Here is a 5,248-nt window from a genome sequence, read left to right on the forward strand (position 1 = left end):
GTGACCACTTTTAGCCCTTTCTGATGCCTCCACCCAGACCTTTGGCCCAGAGATTTCCTTACACCTGACAGGTCCTCAAACACTCCACCCTCCCCTGCACCTATCACATCTACTGTCCCATCTTCCTTTCTAAGCTATTTCTAGTCCACCTTTGTTAAGTCATTCTATCAAACATATGACATTTACATATATACTAAATATCAATAGGTTCTGAGTGAGGGGCTATACAATAAAGGATGTGAGCTTTGTACATGGATTTGGAGGGGCACCTTACTTTGCCCTCTCTTTGATTCTCAGGTGACACTGGCAAACAGATGTGTTGTGGAAAATAGAGATGAGTCTGTCCCTCTGAAGCTCTAGGTGTCACAAAGGGACGATCCTGTTGGCATCACACTGCCAAATTTGAGTCCCAACTCTGCTGCTAACTGCATATCCTGAAGCAAATGACTTAGGCTCATTTGCGAAATGAGCTAATACCTGCCTTTTCTGAGTCATGAGGACCAAATACTAAGCACATACTGGCATATAGTATGTACTCGGTAAACTCAGAATCCAAAGCATAAGGAGAAAAAAATTGTCCTGATATAGAAATAAATTTGAGTTGCAGACTTCTGCCATTTGATAAATAGCTTCAAAAACATAATATCCTTGGCAATCAACCCACTTTTTCTTCTCATTCCAAGTCATTAAAACTGTTGCCCTTAACCTGTTCCCCTAAAGGCAGTTAGTTCACAGGACCTCTCTAAGCCTTCCTCTCTTCCTTATTAAAGGAGAGCTATATTTCTGATGTTTTATCACCCTTCATCTGTTACCTAGTCTTTTGAAGCTTGAAGGTTGGTAGCAGCCTGGGGCCATTATGTGCCTGAGTGTAGCAGGTGAAATTTTACATACATAATCATCAATTAGTAACTTTTGGTTGAAGAGACTGTCAAAATGCTTCTTTCAATAAATGTTACCTCAGAGCTCCTGAGGGGGAGGAGGGCCTTGGAAATTTAGACCTTACATTTTGCAGAACCCTAAAGAGACTGCGCCTTCCAGTGAGAAGTATAATTTATTTTGCCTTATCTTTTCCTTCATCTGTTCTTTACTTACAACCTTTCCTGCCCTGTGGCCACAGCCTCCTGATATTTTCTTGTGTCTCATTCTGTGCTAATTTCATTTTGGTCTGTTCCAAAGTTGTTTTGCTGATCAGTCCTTGGGATNAAACAAAAGAAGCCAACCCAAGGAGAGATACCTGGAGGGAGTACTAGGCCTGAAGAGTTTTTCACTGTCTTCACAGGAATTATTTTAACAGCAGAAATAGAGCGTGTACGTAAAGGGTCGGCAGTTGCTGAAAACACAAAAGGGTAAATGGTGCATCCAGAAAGAACATTTGGAAAACACTTAGGCCACTGAGGAACTGGGAAGGGACAATAGGAGGAAGTCGCCCACACAAGAAGAACAATGAAAGAGCAGTAGATGCAGTAATTGCTTTCTCTCTTTACAGGTCCCTGCCAAGATGGCAGAACCCTCCCTCCAACCGTCACCCAAATGCAGTTGGTCACTCTTTCTGTGCCTCCTGCCACAGCAGGAACGTGCCAAGATTTACACAGATACAGATGGCCTGGCAAATAGAGGAAGGGGAGAGCAATCAAGGTCCAAGGGGCCCCCTGGGAGAATATTGGGGGTGTCTGTGCTGGGGTCGGAACTCCAAGGAGGACAGCTACGGCTCAGGCCTTAGGTGAGTGGAGGAAGGAAAGGAACAAAGTCATGAGGTGCCTGGTTCTTTCAACCATCACAGCTGCTTCCCCAGAATCATAACTTCTTGGGGTCCTGTGCCTGCTCTGACAATCAGAGCCCGTTTTCCCCAAGCAAATCAGAACCCCCATCTGCTGGGTAGCAGATGGTCTTGCTTCAACCCACTCTTTCCTGGGCAAGTGGTTGCCAAGTTTCCAAGTGCCTGCTCAAGACTCTGGGCAGCACCCACGTGCACAACCCAGGACCCTGACACACAGTAGGGCTTTAAGAGAGCTGGGATAACTGGGGTGTGGCAAAGGCTGCTGTCCTCGATCCTGGGTGCTCATGCTTATCTATGCACAGGTACCCCTGGGGCCCCTGCCTCCCTAGATTCCGGAATCTCAATGGTGGGCATATCTCCAAACTCTCCTTCTCACAACAAGCCTGTTGTGAAGCCTTCCCTCCTCCTGTCACTCTAATGGCAACAAATAGAGATGGGAGCTCATGTGCTACGGTGCCAGCATCACTCTAATGAGCAATACCCTGAGGTCTTATGGCCCCAGATCCATGTAATAACTGGGGGAAGTGCTGTTCAGGAAGCAAGACAGTCACCGCTGCATCTGCATCATGCTGGTGAGCCGGTCAAAAGGACAGGAGGGAGGGAGGCACCTCAGCAATAGGCAGCTCACCTTCCAGCCCATCATGCTGCTCTTCCATCAGACATACGGCTGTCATATGGCCGTCGATAACGAAGTCAATCATAATAATACTGGATGTATTAAGATACAAACGCGCTTTCAAGCAACCCTACTGACTGATCTTTATGACCACTGGGGAGATTGGCTGGGTGGGAGATTTTTGTTACGTTATCATTTTCAGAGGAAGAAGAAGCGAGAGGCTCAGAGCTGCGCAGTCACCCAGCTCTCAAGTCAAGGGGCTGAGACTAGATCTCAACTGTCCTGGCACCTAGTTCAGTGGCCTCCCCAGGCCACCACGATGACCGTCAGGTCCTCTGCCTCTTCTTTCCAAATAAAGATGAGTCTCACGGAGGACAGAGTGGACTCCATCTCCACCTGCCACCCTCCCCACACACCCCTGAAGTCTCCTCTTTCAATGACTCTACCGGGATGGGTCGGATGGCCCCATAGATTTTAAAAGCAGTGGAGCCCCACCCCTTCCCATGCTCCTCATCAGATAGTTCCACGTCATAACAGAAGCCCCTGGCGCCACTCCACAGGCACCACCTTTCAACATTCCCGAAGTGAAACTTCGCCGAGACTATCCAGGACCCCGAGAACACAGCCCCACACCACAAGTGTGGGCAGGGAAGGAGAACAGGCCAGCAGAGGAACCCACCAAACAGACCGGCCCCCACGCCCCATCCCTCCTGTTCTCTGTGCCTTCCCTCTTGGCTCTTCCTTCTCCCTTTATACTTGGCCTTGTCGCAAAAGGAATATTTGGCTAAACCAGATGCAAATCACAAAGGCCAAACATGTCAAACTCGCTGAAATTATTGTTTGAGAGATGGTGCATTTTGACCTAAATGCCCAATGACAGGGCTTCTGCTCTCCCTGTTGGATACCATGAAATTCAGTGGGATGAGCGTGGAGAGCATCCCTGGCACCCAGAGGAAGCAAGAAGAAATACTGCAGATCATCCAATTCCCTCGTTTTCTAGATACTGGGACTCACACCCACAGACAAAGGGCCTCCTGAGACGTCTGTGAGCAACAGAACAGGGACTCGAACCCGTATCTCATCACTCCAATTCACACCACGCTGCCAAAGTGATAAGGGAAGCCCTGCGGCCTGCTACTTGGGCAGCCACGTTGAGATGGCCAGGATGAGAGACTGACTACAGGACTAGAGGTCATCATTAATTTCACTTAAATCGTTTGTCCTAAAATTTTTGAAAACTGAAAATATGAGCATGAAACTAATGCCACTGAAATAACGTATTTCAGCAATTTAGGCTCTTGCCTTAGGCGGCAGGACTGTGAAGGTGAAATGCTGGGGCAGAGAGATTTCAGGCTGATAGATGCCGTACGCGCCAGGCATGAGGTATGCGTCTGTCTGTGTATTTGATCTGTTATTCGAAATATCCTGTGAGCTGGGGACAGTTTTTAATGTCACCTCACAGTAAGAAACAGCAGCCTCAGACTCGTTGAGATGTTAAGAACATGCTCACGGTTTCAGAAAGTCAGCCTGGGAAACAGGTCTCCCGTTCGCAGCCTGACTGGACCAGGGTGGTCCAGGCCCGACATCCTCCGCTCCTTCTAGAAGCGCTTTCCAGTACTCAGTCAGGCTTCCTTTCAAAAGCCTTACCTTTGTCCTGCCCATTGCTGCCTGGTGCCAACCCGTTCACCACGGCTTTAGAAGCACCAACATCACATTCTGAAAGAAAGAAAGAAAAAAAGCACAAGGCTAGTGATGGGGGCTCCCCAACAGTTTTTGAGTCCCACCTGATGCGAGGTGCTGGGGACACGCGGGCTTGCTCAGGCCTGGGGATGCTCCCTATGGGAGAATTCTGAGAATTGTGTGGCTCGAACTGGGAGACAAGGCAAAAGCTGCATGTGGTGGGTTACGTACATCCTCCCNAGCCTGTACTTCTCAGTCTCCCCTGGCCTCTTCCCAGCCCCAGCCCTGCCTGGCCAGTCACAGCCAAGCTCTCAGAAGCGGGCTGGGCTCAGAGACACCTCACTGCTAGCCCACCTTACCGCTCCCTCCTCAAGCCCCTAAGCCATCTCTGTCCTCACCAATGCAATGCAGTCTGCAGAGACCCCAGCTCTGTAACAGGGTTTCTGCCCATCTGTTCAGTAAAAAGCTAACAAAGTGGAGGTGGCTGCTATGTCTTTGCCTGAAGCAAGTGAGTACCTGCCAGTTCAGGGTATTGATGACCACTCATCACAGATGGGACAAGGAGCCGACTGTCCCAGGGGCCCCTGGGAGAATCAGGAGGCAGCTGATGAATCCAAGCCCTCCCCAAATGGCTTTGAACATCTGCCCCCAGTCACAGGGGTAGCACACCTGGTTTGCTTTCATGTTGCGGGGTTTCCTGAGGGCTCGCAGGACTACTGCTTGGGGTTTCCCTGTAGGAGGACGATGCTCGGAGAGTCACGGCTCCCTTCCCAGTGCAGACTTTTGTAGGATCCATGTCTAAAAAGGAAAGACCCAAAAGAGAAGACTGAATCCAAGGCTCCTGAAGGATTAAGCAATAGTCAGCTAGCAACTTGTTACAGCCCGGGAATGAGATGAACCTGGTTACAGCCACACAGTCTTACGGCCAGTGAAAATTAATTTGTGGATGGTGGAGAGGGATGAATCATATTTTTAGAGGTTTACCACACATCATGAGGTTAGGGGGAGATGGAGGCAATAGTGAGTTCTGAATAAATGTATGAATTACAGTATCAGCTGAAAGCATTTCAAAATGAAAGTGGGTTTATTCCTTTTATGAAATGAAGTTTAGATTGGTGAGCAGACGTCTGACCAATTAGTAAGGCAGAGTTCAAGAGTTTATGGAAGATTTCTCA

At 48.7% G+C, this 5,248-nt stretch overlaps 1 protein-coding gene across 1 annotated transcript in view; it reads right to left on the reverse strand.

The window, feature by feature from the left end:
• The window catches only part of SORBS1 (sorbin and SH3 domain containing 1), a 258,773-nt gene that overhangs the window by 123,155 nt on the left and 130,370 nt on the right, over positions 1–5,248 (reverse strand). The gene's annotated exons all lie outside the window — the stretch shown is intronic.

The sequence above is a fragment of the Hipposideros armiger genome, unplaced genomic scaffold, assembly GCF_001890085.2.
Source record: "Hipposideros armiger isolate ML-2016 unplaced genomic scaffold, ASM189008v1 scaffold_42, whole genome shotgun sequence".
NCBI classification, from domain to species: domain Eukaryota; kingdom Metazoa; phylum Chordata; class Mammalia; order Chiroptera; family Hipposideridae; genus Hipposideros; species Hipposideros armiger.